Consider the following 22,696-nt stretch of genomic DNA (forward strand, 5'->3'; position numbering starts at 1 on the left):
TCGCCCCAGACGGCTCTCATAGACTTCCATGTTATGAGCAATTTTTTTTACTACATTCTGCTACTTCAAAGCATTCTCTGTCTGGCTTTGGGGTCCATGACATAAAAAAAAGTTTGAAAACTCCCAAAAAAGCAACATTTGCCCCCCCCCCACTGAGAGATTTTGGCAGGAGCCGCCACTGTAATTATGTAAATTGAACATCTCCACATAATTAGTGTCAAGTAGGCCAACCTAATTACTTTTCTGTCCCTCTACTGTTCGGTCACTGCCAACACCAAATATACAAGCAGTCACATCATTGACGCTATGGTGGAGGGAGACCATTGGCCAGATTCTGGATGACCAGCTGGTGACAGAGTAGTCAATATTCCCAGTGTTGGGGGGATTAATGGTGATAAGACCACTGACTGTATTAAAATGTAGACATTTCCCCCCCAATTATTGTGAAAATAGCGGATTTACAAGCTTGTAGATCAGCTATTTTCTTGTATGTCGGCTATTTTTCTTGTTGATCGGCTATTTTCACTATAGGCCTAATTGAAAAAAATGAGTGTGTCTTTTTTGCTTTTACCTTTAGTTTAGGTATTTGATGACATTTTCCGTGATCATTTTTGAAATATTTTAGGAAGAAACACTGGAATTGAAAAGAGATTCCAGAGACTCATTCCCTGGCCTGATAAGCATGCACTGTTGTGGCACATGGCCTCAATCTGTCCGTGTCAGACTGGGGCAAAGGGGAGTAACATGCGAGATTACGTGCCTCATACAATATGCCAGGACTGTTGTTGGAACAATCTTCATGGTTCTAGCAGCAACAGAAGTCTGAACCACTTTCAACCTGGCAATCCTATTTTGGTCATTATTATTCAAAGATTAAACAAATAATAAAAAATTGATAAATAAATATATGTACAGTATGATCATTTTTTCTGAAATGTCAAAATGTGCGAAAATGGCACATATAAAATCTCATATAACGATACGTAGATTTTTGTGAGAATGTAGATCTGCTATTTTCTCTATTTGTCTTATAACGAAGGCTTAAGTGGTTGAGGAAATGGAGAGGCTTTTTGCAAAAACTGCCGGTTAGTATTATTCTTCACCAAAATGATTCACAGATTTCCATTTCTAAAATCCTTTCATCGATTCATTTTGTAAGGAGGAAACAACCAGTGAGAGTCAAATAAGGTAGCACCAAATGCGATGCCCTAGATTCTCTCTGTCTGCTCTCATTGCAGACCTCTCGCTCCAACCCCGGAATGAGCCGACAGCTCAAGGACTGTAATCCTTTGTAAAGAATGGGTTTCTTTTCCCCGCCTGCCCTGTTCCCTATAATGCAACTTGAGCACGATGAGAAGTTCCATGGGTGTTTTTTTTCTTCTTTTTTCCCCCCGTGGTTTTTCCAAAAAGCTAAACCTTTTCTTCTCCAAAGTGGAGCAAGGATGTATGAGATCAATAGCACCAGTCCTTTGGCTTTCCTGTTAATTGAATGCTATTCCTAGCAGGGGGCTGTCATGTTTGACCTTATAGGTCACACCGTTGAAGACATCCCTGACACAGCTGAGCGGCAAAGTTAACCCATTGATACCGGGGAAAGATTTGAACCACTTTAAACATTATCTTATACTTTGGCTATTCAAACATAGCAGATATACAAGCTCATAGCTTGTATATCGGCACCGAGTGCACCGCTATGAGTTTGTAGATCTACTATTTTTTGAAAAATCATGAAAATGTGTGCAAATCTTTGAATGTATGTTTTTTTAAGCGAACATTTGTAACTCAAACCTTTTCTTCTGGGGATTCTATAAATGTCTTCTAAATCCCAACAGTTAAAAAAAAAAAAAAGTATGTTGCTATAATCAGTGGTTCTCAAACTTTTTCATGTCAAGAGCCCTCAAAAGGATATGTATTTGGCCCCGGACCCCCATCTCAAAATATGTTGTTCCAGGAACCCCCTAGAAGCAAAGATTTTAGTTAAAAGTGTTCGCTTTAAAAAATATATATATTCAAAGATTTGCACATTAAAAAAACATAATAATAATAGCAGCAGATCTACAAGCTCATATCTGCTATTTTTTAAAAGCCAAAGTAAAAAAATTATGGTTGTAGCTAAAATGACACAGATGTGTTTCCAGATTGAATGGGCTAAGGACTGCTGGCAGGCACGGCTCCAATCAGATGCTGGCCTGAAGCCTCAGTCTGCAGAATGAGATCCCTGCAAGATGATTGTCTGCATGGGAGAGGTTCAACAACACTCAGAGTATCTCAACCTGTGGGGTCAGGACGCCAAGGGGGGTCCCCAGATGACAGTGAAGCGACAATTTAAGGACTTTTAGTACCAAAACAAAAGGAGGGAAGAAAAGAAAAAAGACCATTACTGCATCAGAAGTGATCAACTCTAACTATACTATAAAAAACCTTGGTCAAACATTGGCCAAATTGTCAAATATAATTTAAGAAAGAGGCAAGGATTGTGAAGCTACAAGCTATTATATTTCACAATATTCATCTGTGGAACCGAGTCAAACTAAATGTAATGCCTCAACTCCTACAATTCCAAGTGCTTGTCAGGGTAGGGGGTCCCCAGTTTAATTATTTTGGGGGGTGACGTCCTGAAAAGGTTGAAAACCACTGTTGTAGTATACTGTACTGTACAGTAACATACTGTAAACAGGGTTTTACATTTTGGTAACGATTTTTTATACAGTATGTACTTCGTAATACGACAAACTGTGAAAATAGCAGATTTACAATGTGACGCGTAGTGAGCTTGTAGATTATTTTAGCTATTTATTTTACTTAACTAAAACATTTCAGAAATGTGAGTACGTCCCCAAAACAGAGATACCTCTAAAGCAGAGGCATGGATTCCCCCCCCCCAAAAAAACAACCCACACACACCCGCAGCAAAATGAACCCTGACTGCAAGTATGAATGTATTTGAGCAGTTAACCCATTAAGGCCTGAGGTTCCGATTCTACAAAAATGTCTTAAAAAAAAACATGTTTCTATATCAGTGGTGCTCAAATCTTTCCATGTCAAGGACCCCCCAAAATGATAGGTAATGATAGGCCGCGGACCCCCATCTCAAAATATGTTGTTCCAGGGACCCCCCCCAGAAGCAAGGATTTGAGATTAAAAAAATGTTCGCTTTAAAAGAATAAATATTCAAAGATTTGCACACATTTTCAAGATTTTTCAAAAAATAGCAGATATACAAGCTCATAGCGCGGCACCGAGCCAAAGTGTAAAATAATGCTTTTTTTTTTAGCTCAAATCAAAAAGTGACACAGATTCGTTCCGGGTCGTAAAGGGTTAATGTGGACATTTCTTTTTTTTTGTATTATTCAAATGTGTTCAAGTCTTCTACAGGTGAAGGTACAGTGTAGCCGTTGCTGACAACACTGAGAGACTATTCCAAAACAGGTTTTGTGTCTGTCTCTTCAGTGTGTTCTCTCTCCAAGACAGATGGGGATGAACTGGGTGGCCATGCTGAGATAAGGACACTGGCAGAGCACTTCCTGGTTGTCTGGGACTCCCACAGACTGTGTAAAAGTCCTGGGGCCATTATTTATGAACATACACTTTCCACACTGAATGGGTGATACCGCATACACATTGTTCTGCGTTTCTCCGTACAGACGTTTTTTTTTCTTTTTTTTTTTTGCAGTGGTGGAAAAAGTACTCAATTTTTTACTTAAGTAAAAAGTATCAATACTGCTATGTAGAAATACTCTGTTACAAGTAAAAATCTGAAATTCAGAATTTACTTGAGTAAAAGTATAAGAGTATTGGTATCAAAATGTACTTAAAGTACCAAAGTAGAAAGTACTCATTATGTAGAATGTCCCAATTCACAAGCTTTCAAATGTTTCAAATGTATAAAAATCTTTTGAAAATAGCAGATCTACAAGCTCACAATGCGTCGCATGGCGATGCATTGTGAGCTTGTAGCTATTTTCAAATGGCCGAAATGTATATAGGGCGCAAGTGGTTAATGTATCTTGTACAAAATCAATATTTTATCAAATCTACAAAGTAACTAGTAACTAAAGTTTTCAAATAATTGTAGTGGATTAAAAGTACAATATTTGCCTCTGAGATGTAGTGGAGTAGAAGTAAAAGCATTTGCAAATTGGACATACTCCAGTAAAGTAGAAGTACCTCAAAACTGTACTTAAGTACATGTACTTAGTTACTTTCCACCACTGGAAATGATCGGCAGTCGTGTCTACCGGGTGCAAAGTCGATGGGCAACACATGCCAGCCCACTGGTCGGCCAACTTTTTAAATCACTGTCCCTGAATCCCTGCTAGAGCTTTTAACCTGTGCCTCCTTCTCAGCTTTTCCTCTACATCATTGGTTGTGGGGTCCGGGGACCCCCAGGGGTCCTTGAGGGTGTTCGGGGACCCCCAGGGGTCCTTGAGGGTGTTCCAGCAAAATGATGGGATAGTTAGGAACCAAATGGGACCCTTATAGGTCTGTAACTCTGAGAGTGTACAAATGGAACCAAATTAATGGACCCTTACAGGTCTGTAACTCTGAGAGTGTACAAATGGAACCAAATGGACCCTAACGGGTCCATTTGGTTCCATTTGTACACTCGCAGAGTTAAATTCACATTGATTTTACAATATAAATTGGGGTCCCAGAGATAGATATGCCATTAAATGGGGGTCCGTAGCCTAAATGCATGTCAAACTGGGGGGTCCTGAGAATCACTGCTAGAGCCGTAAAAGTCTTCTCTTATGTGGGCATATCTTTTCAAATGGGGGTCAACCGAATGAACAACTGCTGTGAAGGTGTAGAAGTCAAACAGAGTCTGGCAACAGCCATTGTTGTGCATATCGTCGACGTCAGGCACAAACCTTGCATCTCCATTTTCCAACTTTTTATATATTTTTTCATAAATGGACACCCTACTTCTTCATGGTAGTGTGTCACACAAAAGAAGCAAAAATAGCCGATTTACAAGCTCACGACGCGCCGCGATGTGACGTGTTGTGAGCTTGTAGATCTGTTATTTATTTTTAAAAGTTCACCAAAAGTTTAAGTTGTTAAGTGTGTCTGTGGGCGTTTATAAATATTGAACCAATGAAAAGTATTAGCAAGAGCTTGTGACTAAATAACTACATTCTCCATTTTCCTGGAAAGTTAACGTTTTTGGACATACAAGGTTTCCCCCCCGACTGCGACGATATGGTCTCTCGTTCAGACTGTCGTGTCTGACCCAGAGATATACAGCGAGGGAAGAATTATGAGAGCATAAGCAGACAAAGTGACTTTGATCTTTTTACTGAACAACAGACAGAGCGAAACCGCAGCATCATTTATTGTCGGGGGTGTGAACCGAATTCAGGGAGAGCTGCAAATCAAGTTTATAGCTAAAACGGAAGTTTACGAAATTCATGGATATTATTGAATACTATTGCAATGAGACTGTGAAAGACTAACAGAGACAGACCTCCAAACCAGAGGGGGGAAAAAAATAAGATGAAAAGAAAGGGAACTGCAATACTATCTCAAAATGTACAAAAAATATTTAAAAATATATATTAGCTGATGTGGAAAAATCTTTTCACACGTTTGATATATACAAATGTATGTCTGTCTAAAATAAAATATTTTGGCGCTCAGGTGCAGGCGCAGTGGTACACAATTGACCATATTCACACGGCGGCCATATTGCTATTAAGTTAACGAAATACCACCCCGGTTTCCACAGCAACGCTGAACGGGGTGGCATTTTCAATGTTAAATTCCAAAATGGCCGCCGTGTGAATATGTTCTATTGCCCACGTGATATCACTGCACGTATTCCAACGGGCTGAGACGGCACCCGTCAAGCAGGTAGCCTGGGATCAATACAATTTTCGGGGTTTCTGATCCGGTCTGGACGGAAACAACGTCCAGTTTAAAATTGGTTTAAATTGGTATAATCGTTTTGTTTGGTATGATAATCGTTTGGTATATGTTCATTCATTCTAATCTCGTAGCGCGACTAGCGAGACTAAACTAATTGATTTGCGTTATGTGGGAAAGAAAAACAATGCGGAACCCACCACCGGAACATGATAGTTGTCTTTTTCTTTTCTAAACCGGATCACACGGCTCAGTGTTGTCACGGTGGGTGTCAGGTGTGGAGCCAGAGGCAGAGCGGGGCAGGCAGGCAGGTCTAATCCAGTATTTATTAACATACAACAGGCTTACAGCAGGACACTTACACAGATAGGTACACACACAGTAACACTGACTTGGATCTGGCAGTCAATGAGCAGAATGAGTCCAGTATTAACCTCGCATCACCAGTCTTTCCACCTCGGAGGAAAGCCTGGTACTCGTTATTAATGGCCCGTGTGATCCAGTCTAGGCCACTCCTACTGAAATAAATATTTCCGGAAGTTGGGGGTTCCGGTTTGGCGGAGCCGCTTTATTTTGGTTCCCCCTGTTCGTTTCCCCAATCCCTATTTAAATGGAATCTAATTTCCCCGTGGGATAAGAAAAGGTAGACAGACGCTAAATAGTCTCCGGAAAGTACACTCACATTTATTTTGTATTTAAAAAATAAGCTAAACTACGCCGCATCAAGGATTTTATTAGGTAGGCCCTAATTACAACGCCCTTGATCGCAGCCGGAGTTTTATTTTATAAAAAGGTATTGATCCCAGGCTAGTCCAGTATAATGGGCTGCAGGTTGATTAGTGAAGTGTACACAGGTGAGTATTGTCAGGCAACTGCAGGCGCTAATGAGAGAATGGAGACAGGTGTGTAACTGGGAATGAGGTGAGATTGCAATGTGGGAGTGGCCTGAGTATAGACGAATCCACAGACGCGCTGCCTGTAGGCGGCCATTGCTGCGGTGTCGCGTCCGTGGAGCGTTGACACCGCAGCAATGGCTGCGCCCAGGGCAGCGCTCCGTGGATTTGTGTATAGAAAGACAAAGCAGGCAGAGTACAGACAGACAAGAGAGCAGTGGTGGAAAAAAGTACTCAAATGTTTTACTTAAGTAAAAGTATCAATACCTCAATTTAGAAATACTCTGTTACAAGTAAAAGAAGAGAATGAAAAATTTACTTGAGTGAAAGTACAAAAGTATTGTCATGAAAATGTACTGAAAGTACCAAAAGGAAAAGTACTAAAATGTTTGAAAATAGCAGATCTACAAGCTTACAACGCGTCGCGATGCGACGCGTTGTGAGCTTGTAGATCGGCTATTTTCAAATAGCCTAGGTATAAAATAGGGCTAAAGTGGTAAATGTGTGTTTTACAATATAATAATGTATATCTGCAAAGTAACTAGTAACTAAAGTTTTCAAATAATTGTAGTGGAGTAAAAGTACAATATTTGCCTCTGAGATGTAGTGGAGTCGAAGTAAAAGTATTGGACATTGGAAATTACTCCAGTAAAGTACAAATACCTCAAAATTGTACTTAAGTACAGTACTTGAGTACATATACGTATTACTTTACACCCCTGCAAGAGAGAAATAGACAGGCGGCGGAGAGACAAGATCGTGACAAGTTTAGAACAAACACCAGGCTTTTCCTCCGCCGTGGAAAGCAAGCCTGGTGACGCGAGTTTAGTCAGCAGGGAGTGTGTGTGTGGGGGTGGGGGGGGGGGGGGGGGGGCGGGAGGAGCAGGATACGAAGGCTCTACAAGACTAACATCCTCCCGGTGGAGGCTCCTCACTGGCGGGTGTGAGTCAGTAGGATACAACAGCAGTGACAACGCACCAACTAATCGATATACTGCCGGAAAATATCGATATACAAAAAAAAGAAAAACCTTTTTTATTTTTTAGTTTTTTAGTTTGTGATACGTTGTTTTTTCTACTCTGTATTTGTGTAATGATGATTTTGAACTGTTTGGTGCTATTTTATGTGTTTATGAATTGAATACAAGGACTATCGTGATATATCGTTGGTGAAATTTCATGCAATATATCGTGATATCGCAATATATCGATATTTTCAGATATCGTGATATATCGTTGGTGAAATTTCTTGCAATATATATTGAATATCGTGATATCGCAATATATCGAATATCGTGATATATATTGTTATCGTGGGCCTAATATCGTGATATATATGGTATCGTGAGGTACCCATATCGTCCCACCCCTAATGTGTGTGGGGAGAAAAAAGGGCTAAAAAGCTAAATAAATAATTCACGCACACACACACACACACACACACACGCACAGATTGTAGTCTGTCCACGTCAGAAGCATGCAGACCAGATCTTCTAGACACCGGCGGAGGCCTTTTTAGTCCGCTGAGACGCCCAGGCCTGGCCGTGGCATCATTCAAATGGCCCATGTGTCACTTTGCATTAATGCTGGGACAAACGCACTCGGTGCTCGAACATGACAGGTAATCTCTGGCCTGTCGTCTGCACTGGCCCTCACTGGACGACCCTATTGGCCGATATAACGCTCCGTCGTACGGCCCGGTGTTGTCGCACGCCGCGAGAAAATAGCCAATCTAGAAGCTCGTGATGATGCATCCACGGTGCGTTGTGTGAGCTTGTAGATCTAGGCTATTTTCTGCATGCAACACCGTCATAGGTCAAAATATGAATCCATTCGTTCAGAGTTTTTGTACGAAATCTGTGTGTGTGTGTGTGTGTGTGTGTGTGTGTGTGTGTGTGTGTGTGTGTGTGTGTGTGTGTGTGTGTGTGTGTGTGTGTGTGTGTGTGTGTGTGTGTGTGTGTGTGTGTGTGTGTGTGTGTGTGTGTGTGTGTGTGTGCGTGTGTGTGTGCAGCGGTGTAAAGTAACTAAGTACATTTACTCAAGTACTGTACTTAAGTACAGTTTTTAGGTATTTTTACTTTATTGGAGTATTTCCAATTTTCAGTACTTTTACTTCTACTCCACTACATCTCAGAGGCAAATATTGTATTTTCACTCCACTACAATTATTTGAAAACTTTAGCTACTAGTTACTTTGTAGATTTGGATTATTATTACAAAACATACATTAACCACTATAGCCCTATATATATTTTGGCCATTTGAAAATAGCCGATCTACAAGCTCGACGCATTGTGAGCTTGTAGATCTTCTATTTTCAAAAGATTTAAAAAAGAAACTGGTGAAATGGGACATCCTGCATAATGAGCACTTTTACTTTTGGTACTTTTGTACTTTTACTCAAGTAAATTTTGAATTCCGGACTTTCACTTGTAATGGCGTATTTCTACATTGCAGTATTGATACTTTTACTTAAGTACAAAATTTGAGTACTTTTTCCACCACTGTGTGTGTGTGTGTGTGTGTGTGTGTGTGTGTGTGTGTGTGTGTGTGTGTGTGTGTGTGTGTGTGTGTGTCCATACAGCACTGTACAGATGCAACACCTTTGTGTGCATGAATGTCATACATACCAGAAAGCATATGAATTGGATCGAGATATGTCATATATAATGCAACTGAGATAAGGCCCAACATTCCTGTATGATACTGGCATTGGCAGGCCTCATTCATATGAGCATTTTTTTCCCAAAGCCCGCATCGCCAGCTGCTAATCTTTCTCTTAGCGATCACATTGGAAAAAGTGAGGCGTTGATGCAATTCGCCACCCAACTCCTACCTTTAGCCGCTTAACCGAATCAGAGCTTGCTTTTTGTTCGATGAAAATGGCTTACAAAACACAGTGAAAATCCGAGTGTTAATTTGACTCTGAAAGTGTTGACGGTATAGGCTCATTCACACCTTCGGTTTCTTGTAGACATGGTGCGTAGGAGGAAATATCCACAGGCGAGAAACAATGCCTCACCTGTGTGACAGTGTGGAGGCTGTAGTGTCTGTCTGGAACGCTCTCTGTATCTCAGCTTCACCTGGTGAAGCTCTAAGGCAGCAATAGTGTTGATTTTGAAAACAAATTTTGACTCAGTTTTAGTCATAGTCCTTTGAATCAAATTCCATTTAGTTTTAGTCATATTTTAGTCTCTGAAATGTTTTACTGTTTTAGTCGAATAAATATCATAAGATTATAGTCGACTAAATCTACAGTTGATTTAGTCGACTAAAATGTGTTTTGGCGGGTGTCGTAATGGCTGATTTTACACTTGGTTGCATGCTGAAAATAGCCGATCTACAAGCTCACAACGCGTCGCGCTGCGATACGTTGTGAGCTTTTAGATCGGCTATTTTCAGAGCGCGACACCCGAGCGCAACCAAACATAAAATGACTTGTCCTTTAGTTCTACTGGATCTCTTCTCCACTAGTCCATCCCTAACATTTTAGTCTACCGTAGTTTTTTATTTGTTGACGAAATTGTCAATATAATCTTAGTTTTAGTCATCATAGCTTAGTTTTTATTCAGTTTTTATTTAGTTTTTGTCAGTGAAAAAAGGTAGTCAACAAACTTTTTCGTCATAGTTTTAGTCGACGAAATCAACACTGGGCAGCAATAACCCTAACTGTCAGGGAGCAAGTTGGTTGGCAAAGAGACATAGGAGGACTTAAGTGGTTTCTTTAAAATAATATTTTTCTTTTTTCAGGTTAAACAAAACATTTATAAACAATACTGGGCCCAGAACAAATGAGGTCAACATAAACAAACTAAACAGAACTCAACTGCACAGCACAAAAGACCTAACCTAAATGAGACATGAGTGGAACATATATAGTGGGTGGTCAGTCCACTCTTAACACAAAGGGGGAAACACTAAGACTAAGAGATAACATTTAAACAGACTACACATAACTACAACATAAACCAATACAACACCAATTAATATTAACTAATGAAAACATAATGTCACTGAAATATCCAAAGTGTTTGTTCAAACACCTGATAATAAATTCAAACTAATACGGCCCCTACCCCTCCCAATAACGCAGAAGAAACATGGCGCGGTTCAATTTCCCCATCAGCTCCACAGTATATAAACAGATCTGAAGCAGCTGGTCCCCCTGTATTTGGCCAGCCATAGCAACTACTGTACAGCTGCAATCCTCAGAACCGATAACTCAAAGAAAACTAAATCAACTTGCAACTTGACAATAACTAAGGTTAACCAAGTGTATGTGCACTCCAATCGGCAACCTTTCTGTCAAACTTGCAATAAACAGCATGTAATTCAACCAGTTCTGTGTGTAGTAAATGTAATCTATGTGTGTATTGTGTAGCGCTGAAAAGCAATCTAGACTGAATGAATAAACAAAAAGCGCCACCCTGCTCCTCGGGAGCAGAGGGCGTTCAGTGTTCTTGCTCAAGGACACTTCGACGCTAACTCTGGGGGAGCCCGCGATCGAACTGGTTCCAAGCGTCCGCTCTACCTCCTGAAAAGGTTGGGAACCACTTCACTGGTAACGTGGTATCGCTACAGCCGTTTATGGGAATTCTCTCTTTTTTTTACTCTGATTGTTGCTTTCAACACTTGCTAAATAAAAATTGACACGCCCGCTTATTATGCGGTTAAACAACAGTGGTGTAAAGTACATTTACTCAAATACTGTACTTAAAGGGTAAGACCACTTTGGTAGAGGTTTGGGTTGTGTAGTTACCTTGCCATGATGTAACCCCAAAGGTGGGCAAGAAATCAAAAATAATTGCTCCATCGATTAGAAATTGATAATTCAAAATATGCTCCTCATTGACTTACATTGTACGGTAAAACAGCTCTCAAAGTCACTCTTTTAGCACATAAATGAACCCAAACATAGCTGATTCAGGCAATATAGAGCATCACCAAACCCAGTACTGTTTGTTTTTTTAATAAAAATGTCAACTTCCTGTTGATTTTACTATTTGAAGATCTGGATCCGGATCCGCGGATCCAGTCCAGGTTTTCTACTTATTAAAAATGGTAAAATCAACAGGAAGTTGACATTTTTATTTAAAAAAAAAACAGTACTGGGTTCGGTGATGTTCTATATTGTCTGAATCAACTTTGTTTGCGTTCGTTTATGTGCTAAAAGAGTGACTTGAGAGCTGTTTTACCGTACAATGTAAGTCAATGAGGAGCATATTTTGAATTATCAATTTCTAATCAATGGAGCAATTATTTTTGATTTCTTGCCCACCTTTGGAGTTACATCATGGCAAGGTAACTACACAACCCAAACCTCTACCAAAGTGGTCTTACCCTTTAAGTACAATTTTGAGGTATTTGTACTTTACTTAAAAATAAATAAAAATGATATGTGTATATCCTTATTTTATCCTTACTTCAGTATTTCCAATTCCCAATACCTTTACTTCTACTCCACTACATCTCAGATCCAAATATTGTACTTTTACTCCACTATAATTATTCGAAATCTTTAGTTACTTGTTACTTTGTAGATTTTGATTAGTATTACAAAACATACAATAACCACTTCAGACCTATATACATTTGGGCCATTTGAAAATAGCCGATCTACAAGCTCACAACACGTCGCGATGCAACGCGTTGTGAGCTTGTAGATCTGCTGTTTTTAAAAGATTTGTATACATTTGAAAGCTTGTGAAATGGGACATTCCGCGTAATGAGTACGTTTACTTCTGGTACTTTAAGTACATTTTGATGCCTCAAGGCGGATTTGGACCGTCATCTTCTGAACACGCGTATCGTATTTGCATTCGTTACAAGGACGTCTGCATGAGTCATGCTGTTTTGAGGGCCCACAGGACTGTCACTGTCCACTGCCTGCTTAATTTTTCATGCGACAGTCAAACGGGTCTCGGGCTCCGGAGGAGTCCGTCGGTAATGAAGTTGCAGAAAGTCTGCGGTAATGTCCCTCGACGGTGCGAACCAGTGTATATTTGAATTAGCTCCATCAAAAGAGCAGCTGTTTATCACGCTGACAGCCACAGGGACCTCTTGGGTTCCAAAACTGGCAGGGGGAGTCCACCCTGAGGAAACTCTAGCCATTACTTAACCCTTTTAGACCGGGAACGCATCTGTGTCACTTTAAGATCTCTTTGGCCATTCAAAAATAGCAGATCTACAAACTCATAGCATGGCACCGAGTAGCTTGTAGTTTTTGAAAAATTATGAAAATTTGAGATGGGTGTCCGTGGCCAAATACATATCATTTTGGGGGTCCTTGACATGAAACGGTTTGAGAACCACTGATGTTATAGCAACATAAAAGGTTTTTCAAAAAACAGTTAGGATTTAGAAGACATTTGTAAAATCCCCCAGAAGCGAAGATTTGAGCTACAAATGTCCGCTTAAAAAAAAATGTGTATATTCAAAGATTTCCACACATTTTCCATGATTTCTCAAAAAATAGCAGATCTACAAGCTCATAGCGCGGCACTCGGTGCCGCGCTATGAGCTTGTATATCTGCTATTTTTGAATAGCCAAAGAAATCTGAAAATGACACAGATGCGTTCCCGGTCTTAATGGGTTAAATAAATGACACCTATATAGCCCAACAGTTCAACTGGAACGCATGGTTTTTGGCTCTCCGGAAATATCCATAAAAATAAGAGAGCTGCAGAATTCAGCCAGCACTAATGATAAATGAACGGGCGAGTGCACGCTGCTGTGTGTAAAAAATTAATGGGATAACAAGCACATTTTATAGAAGACATTTACTGTAAAACTTGAATGTCGTGAACCAGGTCCAGGGCAGAATGATCCGAAGGAAATTGATTCCAAATCATAAATCATATTCCCGGCCCAAAACTATACTGTTCACCGTTTGAGTACTGCTTGGCATATCTTTGGCAAAAGATTGTATTGTCTGCATCTCCTATGCGCGCTTTCCAAGGATATACAAAACAGCTTATGGGCTATAGGCTATGTAGCAATATGATAAATGATGCCAGCTCATGGCTTAATAGGAGCCTGCAGCATTTACAGTCTCAATTCTCATCCAGGCTCCGGTAGGTACTTGTTACCTATTGACAGCTGATGAGTAAGCCTGATGAAACCCAGCGGCCAAACATGTTGTTTCCTCCAAAGTGTTTTCCTATAAGATGCAGAGATGCATTGTAACTTATCAGCGCTGTCGTCGGGCAGAAAACCTTGTATGTCCAAACACCGTTACTTTTCAGGAATTGGGGAAAAAAAACAACCAGCGTTCCAGTGGATCCCAATGTTATTACAGGATTTAGTCACAAGCACTTGTTAACACTTTTCATTGGTTATATATATATATTATAACACCTACAGACAGACTTAAGTTATTAAAGGGTTGGGTAAGTGATATTTTTTGGCTTTTTCTTTTTTGTTAAAAAGGTTAAAGGTTCTATGACATTCATTTTCACTTTTTTTTATTTTTTTGTTTTTTGGGGGGGTTTTATGACCTCAATTACACCCCAAAAAAACAGAACTTTGAACATTCAATGGATTTTCTGTGGTCTGGAGTTTTCTGAATAATTAGGCTGAAAAGTAATCTGAGATTGGCCCTTGGATAGTGAAGTCAAAGGCCATTAATCCCGCCCACTCCCCTCCTCGCCCCTCCCCTCCCCTATCCTTTCCTTTGGGGGGGGGGCGGAGCAGAGGTGATGATTGACAGGCAAAATCCCTCAACAGCGACACCCGCAGGCAAAGATTTATTTTTTCATTGCAGTTGAAAAGGCTTTAGAAATGTGAGAGAGTGGAATTTTCAGTTAAAACTTTTTATACACGTTTGAAGGACCATGACAAAGACTTTTAATGTATTGTAAAACTGAATGTCACGAAACCTTTAAGGTACTATATTCTGATAATAATTGCTACAGAGCGTTTGTTCGGTCACAGGGGTCTCTCCAGCTCTTTAGTAAACAGAATATAGTACATTTTCAGGTAGGTGGCAAAGTTCAAGCCAATCAGGAGAGAGCTCTGAAAATGAATTTTCTGTTTAATAAAGAGCTGGAGAGACCTGGGAGACTCCTTTTACTGAACAAACACTCTATAGCAATGAGTACTATCAGTAATATAGAGCTATTTAACACTTATTTCAACCAAAGTAAATCACTTACCCTACCTTTAAGTCTGTCTGAGGATGTCAGTATTAGGCAAACGTTTCAAAGAAAATTCAAAATTCTTGAATTTCTGTGAGCTTGTAGATTGGCTATTTTGCTACTTTTGCATGACACTGTCATTTGACAAAGTATAAAATAGGGCAGGGGTCTTCAACATATAAAATAGGGCAGGGGTCTTCAACGTTTTCAGGCCAAGGACCCCCAAGCTGAGAGAGAAATTAAGCAGGGACCCCCTCCATATTGTATAAAATTGTGTTTCAGATTAAACATTTTTTTGTTTACTTGGTCTGCTCTCTTTTCCCTCTACACCAAACATTGCTTGTAGATCTGCTATTTTTGGCTAAAGTTCTCCTCAGAAAAGGGATGCTAGGGTTCAAGTAGTTAGGGTAAAAAAAAATATATATCACAAAGATTTGACGGACCCCCTGCAGTAACTCTGAGGACCCCCTAGGAGTCCCGGACCCCTTGTTGAAGACCCCTGAAATAGGGCATTAATTTATGAAAAAAACTAAAAATATAAAATATGGAGATACAAGGTTTCTGCCGGACAGCGATGTTATGTAAATTGGGAAACGTGTCTATAAGGCCACACCATACATTCACTGTTGGGAGAGAGACTATTATTCCTATAGCCGGTACCTGAGATTGTGCTGTGTGCAGTAAACAACCGGATGGGGCTTTAATACTATTGTCGATGTCGGGCGGACAGCGACATCTCATCAGCCACAGCGGTATCTCTATTTAGTAAATTAATGCCCTACTTCATCATACTGAGTGTCGACACAAAAGTAGCGAAAATCGCTATGGTCACAAATGAAAGTGCAAGTGTGTGTGTGTGTGTGTGTGTGTTATATAAATATTGAACCGACGAAAACTTTTCATTGAAGTATTAACTAGAGCTTGTGACTAAATAATAACTACTTTGGATCCATTGGATCGCGGGTTATTTTTTATATTTCTTTATAAAGTAACGGTTTTGCAGTGGTGGAAAAAGTACTCAAATGTTTTACTTAAGTAAAAGTATCAATACTGCAATGTAGAAGTACTCTGTTACAAGTAAAAGTCTGGAATACAATTTTTTTTTGGTATCAAAATGTACTTAAAGTACCAAAAGTTAAAGTACAAAAATGTTTGAAAATAGCAGATCTACAAGCTCACAACGCGTCGCGATGCGACGCGTTGTGAGCTTGTAGATCGGCTATTTTCAAATAGCCTAGGTATAAAATAGGGCTAAAGTGGTTAATGTATGTTTTATAATGTAATAATTTATATCTGCAAAGTAACTAGTAACTAAAATTTTCTAATCGTTGTAATGGAGTAAAAATATAATATTTGTCTCTGAGATGTAGTGGAGTAGAAGTAAAAGTACAGAAAATTGGAAAAACTCCAGTAAAGTAAAAAAAAATACCTCAAAATTGTATTTAAGTACAGTACTTGAGTAAATGTACTTAAGTTACTTTACACCACTGCGGTTTTGGACGCACAGTGAAGCTACAGTACTGGATGTGCATTGCAATCCTTCTGCTTACACACACATACATTTACCAACAGATATGGGAGGCCGTAGCAGCTGAGTGTGCAAAGATGCCGTCTGGGAATAGGCTCTATGCACACCAGCCATACTGGAAAGAAATCGGGCCTCTTCCTTACTTCCTTCACAGGTGTTACCAATGATACTAATGAAGGCTCTGTTCCATTTAGTGTGACACAGTGGTTCTCAAACCTTTCAATTGCAAGGACCCCCATAACTCTGAGAGCGTACAAATGGGTCCATTTGGTTCCATTTGTACACTCTCAGAGTAACACACCTGTAAGGGGCCATTTTGGAACCCCCTCAAGGAACCATGAGGGTCCCTGGACCACACTTTGAGACCCACTGGTGTAGCAGAGTGTCTCCAGTGAGTCAACATGCACAATAATATCAACACCCTGACTCTGTTTGACCAGAATGGAACAGAGCCTTCATTAGTATCAATGGTAACACCAGTGAAGGAAGTAAGAAGAGGCCCAATTTCTTTCCAATATGGCTGCTGTGCATAGAGCCTGTTGGAATGGGATATTTGTAAATCCACAGTGTTTGGGCGGGCACGCGGGCGGGGACTTCTTTCTTTTACATTAGACGAGTTAGGTCGTCACATTCTAATACAGCCCGAATACCCAATCTCAGCACCGGCCACAGTGGCGCACCTCGCTAAGCATTAGAACCTAATCCTCTACCACTGGGAGTCTGGGTTCGACTCCCACTTGGGACAATACTTTTTCAAACATCCGCGGACTACCTTTTTTCGACGATAAACTATAGTTTTGGACCATGACGGAGGCGCGCCGACTCAGCAGACCTCGAGGCCGAGGAAGCGCGCCCGAGCGCCGCCTGGCGCGAGTGCCCGCACCGACCGGCCGATGGTCTGCTAGTCGACTAAGCGGCGTCCGAGTTATGTACCGATAGGCACAGAATCGTAAATGATGTTGGTGGGGACTGCATTTGCCCCAACTGCCACTCAAAGTGACTACTGGCCAATCACAGTGCGTCTTTCCCGGGACTTACCCAGCTCTCAACTTCCGGTACACAACCACAGTGCACTAACATAGCTCGTTATTGGAATGTCCCCGGTGCGGCTCGCCTTAAGTCTACCCGTCGAAGTGTCCCTGAGCAAGACTGGGTGAAGCAGTAAAGGTAATTTCCCCTCCCCTCCCGGGGACCAGAAAACACTCGCTTTCCCTGTTCCATAGCACTACTGTAAATATGCACACATTCACACGTGCACACAGCGAGAGGAAAATGGCCGCACACAGAGATAAGCACTTACCCACACAGCAAGAGACGGAAGCATACATACTGCACACCAGTGGTGGAAAGTAATTAAGTACTTTTACTCAAGTACTGTGCTTAAGTACAACTTTGAGTATTTCCATTTTTGCATACTTTATGCCTCTACTCCGCTACATCTCAGAGGAAAACACGAAACCCCAATTCTATACAAAATAAAATAGCCAATCGTGATGCGACACGTTGTGAGCTTGTAGATCTGCTATTTTCACTATTTCTTAACCTGTTTGTAATTTATGTAATTTTCTGAACATTTATGAAATTATTTGGAATATCATATGTATTTTTTTAAACCTCTTGAATTTCATTTATTTGTGGAAATATTTTTAAAATATTTTTCTAAATATAGGAAACGAAAACACTTCCAGACCCTCTGCTGTAGCTGCTGCTGCTCACACAATGGCAGAGCCGAGCCAGTGGTGTAAAGTAACTAAGTACATTTACTCAAGTACTGTACTTTAGTACAATTCTGAGGTATTTTTTACTTCTACTCCACTACATCTTAGAGGCAATTACTATACTTTTACTCCACTACAATTATTTGAAAACTTTAATTACTAGTTACTTTGTAGATTTTGATTATTATTACAAAAGATACATTAACCACTTCAGCCCTATATACATTTCGCCCATTTGAAAATAGCCGATCTACAAGCTCACAATGCGTCGCATGCTACTTTCAAAAGATTTTTATACATTTTATACATTTGAAAACTTGGGAAATGGGACATTCTGAGTACTTTCTACGTTGGTACTTTAAGTACATTTTGATACCAATACTTTTGTACTTTTACACAAGTAAATTCTGAATTTCTGACTTTTACTTGTAACAGAGTATTTCTACATTGCAGCATTGATACTTTTACTTTAGTAAATAATTAGAGTACTCTTTCCACCACCGAGCCGAGCCGAGCCGAGCCGAGCAGAGCAGTGAGAGATCCTGACAGCCACTGACTGGGAGAATGTGCCGGCTACCGCCTGCCACCGTGGCGTTGGGGAGAATCTTCTGGAGGAAGAAGAGATGTTTACTGGGGCTGTCTCTCTGTGTGGCCAGTAAGATTCATGCAAGTGTGAATGATGGCAGCTGTAAGGGTGCCTCTGGCAAAAAGTGACTCTATAACTGGGATTGCTTTGGCTGCCGTTGCCTGCTACTGCTGAAGCGAAATATCTCTCTGGGCAGCGCCAGCTGGTTAGGCCCCGATGTACTTGATGTGAACAGCTCTCTCTCTCTCCGGTAAAGCATCCAGTGGTAACGGTTGAGCACGGCATCCCTCCACCCCCCCCTTTCACGCATCTATCTCGCATGCAGCGGGCATCAGCAGAGCCAGACGTTATTTTTTTTTTCCCTTACTTGAATGTTATACAGCTTAACCCATTTAGACCGGGAGAGAATCTGTGTCATTTTATTTTGTATTTCTTTGGCTATTCAAAAATAGCAGATCTACAAGCTCGTAGCGCTTTTGTTGCTGTAATATCAGTGGTTCTCAAACTTTTTTCATGTCAAGGACCACCCAAAATGATATGTAATTGGCCACGGACCCCCATCTCAAAATATATTGTTCGCTTTAAAAATAAATATATTATATTCAAAGATTTGCAAACTATTTTCACGTTTTTTTTCAAAAACAGCAGATCTACAAGCTCATGGCGCGGCACTCTGAAGCTTGTATGTCTGCTATTTTTGAATAGTCAAAGAAATCTGATGAAACTGACCCAATGACAGACGCGTTCCCGGTCTTTAATGGGTTAACCAAAATATAGTTGTAAAATATCTATCCTTATTTGAAATAGCTGTATGTCTCGTCGTGTGCCTACAAGGAATTCTGTGATTACTTCTGGCTACTACTTCCAGGGGACAAAATTGCCTTCAAACTGGTCAGAATATTAAGCTTATTGCAAGGTTACTGACGTTAACACATTCACTACGATCCTAAACAAACCAAACCGTTATTTCGAGACTTTAATACAGTGCATTACTTCACACTCCCAGCCATTATGTCACGATAAAATTGCTCCTTCAAAACATCAAACAATCCAAGTAATCCTACAACTTCTTTTTTTTTCTTCTAATTTGTTCACATGTCTGTAATATGATTACTACATAAATTACATAGATTACATGTTCGAATTTGTAATGAGATTATACCATAATCCCATTACACAGGGTTTGTCCTCCACAGTGAAATCCAGAGTGCTAATTGACCTGTACGGATGGACCCCTGCAGAGGGTTCACATAATGCCCTGTCATTCTATGCATGGAAGCTTCTAGACAATTTAACCCATAAAGAACTGGAGAAGCATCTGTGTCATTTTTTAGAATTGAGCTAAAAAGCATTATTTTAAACTTTGGCTATTCAAAAATAGCAGATCTACAAGCTTTGAGTGCCGCTCTACGAGCTTGTAGATCTGCTATTTTTGAAAAATCGAGAAAATGTGTGCAAATCTTTGAATATGTATATTTTTAAAGCGAACATTTGTAACTCAAATCTTTGCTTCTGGTGGGGTCCCTGGGACAAAATATTTTGAGATGGGGGTCCTTGACATTGAAAAAGTTTGAAAACCACTGACATAGGAACATACATTTTTTCAAAAAAAAAGGATTTAGAAGACATTTTGTGGAATCGGAACCTCAGGCCCTTAATGGGTTAAAGTTCATTGTATCCATTGCATTACAAACACTTATTATATATCACATTTGATGACAACACCAATTGCACTGGGTGTGAGTGTGATTCAGGAAAGGGATTTTAGCTCCCTGTGTGTCTGTTTCACAAGGTTGATGCGTCACCGACGACCTTGTAATGCAGGGATGCAGGGATCAGAAAGAGGCGGAGCCAAGTACACCCTGGCTGGAGGAAACCGCTGATTGAGTGTGTGCTGCACAATGTGATGTGCACGTGCACGTGCGTGTGCGTGTGAGCGCCCGGGCACATGCGTGTGGCTGTTTAGCTAAACACCACGGGGGGGCTAGAGTGCTCATGAGGAGAGCAGCCAGTATACCGCATGGATCCCATGCTAATGAAATGCCCTACTTGGCAAACAAAGCTAGTGCAGAGTGGAAATCCAATAGGAATTTGTAAAAAAGAAAAAAGCATTGCAGATGTATGTGACACTAACACGCTACTACACCACTTGAACCTCGGCATCCCTATTCTGGGGGGAACATAATAGCCAGAAATAGCTGAGCTACAAGCTCACAACGTGTCGCAACGCAATGCTGTCTGTATTTTTGGCTGAAGAGATTTGGTTTAGACGGTAAAAAAGTGGTCCACCTCCAGGTGCAACTCAGGTCTCTGTGGTGGAAAAAGTACTCAAATTCTTTACTTAAGTAAAAGTATCAATACTGCAATATAGAAATACTCTGTTACAAGTAAAAGTCCAGAATTCAAAATGTACTTGAGTAAAAGTACAAAAGTATCAAAATGTACTTAAAAGTACCAAAAGTAAAAGTACAAAAATTTTGAAAATAGCAGATCTACAAGCTCACAACGCGTCGCGATGCGACGCATTGTGAGCTTGTAGATCGGCTATTTTCAAATAGCCTATGTATGAAATAGGGCTAAAGTGGTTAATGTATGTTTCATAATATCATAATTTATTATCTGAAAAGTAACTAGTAACTAAAGTTTTCAAATAATAGTAGTGGAGTAAAAGTACAATATTTGCCTCTGAGATGTAGTGGAGTAGAAGTAAAAGTATTGGAAATTGGAAATACTCAAGTAAAGTACAAATACCTCAAAATTGTACTTAAGTACAGTACTTAAGTAAATGTACTTAGTTACTTTACACCTCTAAACTCAGGTCTCTGTGGGTAAGTAGATAAAGTGAACTGAGCAAATGATCCTGCCATCCTTGTGCTCCACTTTATGCATCGCATCTTCAAACAGCCTGCAAATATTTACGATCAATAACAAGAGGATTGTTATTATATGGAGCTGGAGGCACTGCCCTTGATAATATGGACATTGGATTTCAGGTCAAATTCCCCACGGAGAGTTTCGACCTTCTTCTCGCTGAAGGTATATAAACGCAACACAATAACCCAAGAGCCAATAACAGAGAGAGAAGCCAGGACCAGGATTTTATACGGATTTAACCCATTAAGTCCTGGAACGCATCTGTGTCACTTTAGATTTCTTTGGCTATTCAAAAATAGCAGATCTACAAGCTCATAGCGCGGCACCGAGTGCCGCGCTATGAGCTTGTAGATCTGCTATTTTTGAAAAATCTTGAAAACTTTTTTTCTTTCTTTTTTTTAAAACTGTTTGGATTTAAAAAACATTTTTTTAAATCGCCTCAGGTCTTAATAGGTTAACCCATTAAGTCCTGAGGCCGATTCTACAAATGTCTTCTAAATCCTAACGGTGTTATATCAGTGGTGCTCAAACGTTTTCCATGTCAAGGACCCCCTAAATTATATGTATTTGGCCCCCATCTCAAAATCTTTTTTTCCAGAGACCCCCAGAAGCAAAGATTTGAGTAAAAAATGTTTGCTTAAAAAAACATATACATATATTCAAAGATTTGCACACATTGTAACAATATTTCATCGATTTAATCTAAAATGACAGATGCTTTTCCGGTTTTAATGGGTTAATGTACTATGTTAGTTTCTGATGAAAAGCCAGAAGACAGGAGGATATACTGGCAGAAATGTATTCTAGCATGCACACTAATCATCACAATGTGGTTCCACTGATGAGCGTTTACTGCTACACTATCGCAGAGTTATAATAACAGTTTAAGCATTTTAACAGATGCTCTTAACACATTGAATGCCAATCGCGTAGATCTACGCGAACCTATTTAAAGCCGCAGCGTGCCAGTCGCGTAGATCTACGCGAACCGCCGATTCCCATTGATTTTGCCCCAGGTGCACTTTCCGAATTTTTTTGATCCATTTCCGTTTCCGGTTTCCGGTCGGAAACAGAATTATTCGGGTTCCGGTTTTTT

The 22,696-nt window shown here is 40.2% G+C and overlaps 1 protein-coding gene and 1 long non-coding RNA gene across 2 annotated transcripts in view; both read right to left on the reverse strand.

Annotated features, from left to right (window-relative positions):
* Positions 1-21,901, reverse strand: part of LOC308090621 — a 306,248-nt gene extending 284,347 nt beyond the window's left edge. The window contains exon 1 of the long non-coding RNA XR_013933643.1: positions 21,841-21,901. This is a non-coding gene — a long non-coding RNA (uncharacterized lncRNA). The remainder of the gene's footprint in view (positions 1-21,840) is intronic.
* The window catches only part of gabra3 (gamma-aminobutyric acid type A receptor subunit alpha3), a gene marked incomplete at its 3' end in the record, with an annotated part of 197,650 nt that overhangs the window by 157,848 nt on the left and 17,106 nt on the right, over positions 1-22,696 (reverse strand). The window lies entirely within an intron of this gene.

Source organism: Gymnoscopelus braueri, assembly GCF_963280865.1.
Source record: "Gymnoscopelus braueri genome assembly, chromosome: 8".
Classification (NCBI taxonomy): domain Eukaryota; kingdom Metazoa; phylum Chordata; class Actinopteri; order Myctophiformes; family Myctophidae; genus Gymnoscopelus; species Gymnoscopelus braueri.